A 215-nucleotide genomic window follows, 5' to 3' on the forward strand; every position below is an offset into this window, starting at 1 on the left:
TTAAAGGATCAGCGTGTCATGTAATATTCCCATATAAACTTTAACATCCAATTAAAAAATATTTGTATAGTAAAATGCGATAATTCACGAGATCAATACATCCTTTATTAGACCGCTTTGTCGCGTTAAATGCATCCTTACGCAGGTGTCGAAATGCTGAATCAATTCATTCACTTCCAACAGCGCTTAATGGGAGCAGCGTCATAGAGGGCAGA

At 37.2% G+C, this 215-nt stretch overlaps 1 protein-coding gene across 1 annotated transcript in view; it reads right to left on the reverse strand.

Moving 5' to 3' along the window:
* LOC107675658 (low-density lipoprotein receptor class A domain-containing protein 4-like) overlaps positions 1–215 on the reverse strand; it is a 90,406-nt gene that overhangs the window by 5,191 nt on the left and 85,000 nt on the right. The window lies entirely within an intron of this gene.

This window comes from Sinocyclocheilus anshuiensis, unplaced genomic scaffold, assembly GCF_001515605.1.
Source record: "Sinocyclocheilus anshuiensis isolate Anshui unplaced genomic scaffold, SAMN03320099.WGS_v1.1 scaffold1976, whole genome shotgun sequence".
NCBI lineage: Eukaryota > Metazoa > Chordata > Actinopteri > Cypriniformes > Cyprinidae > Sinocyclocheilus > Sinocyclocheilus anshuiensis.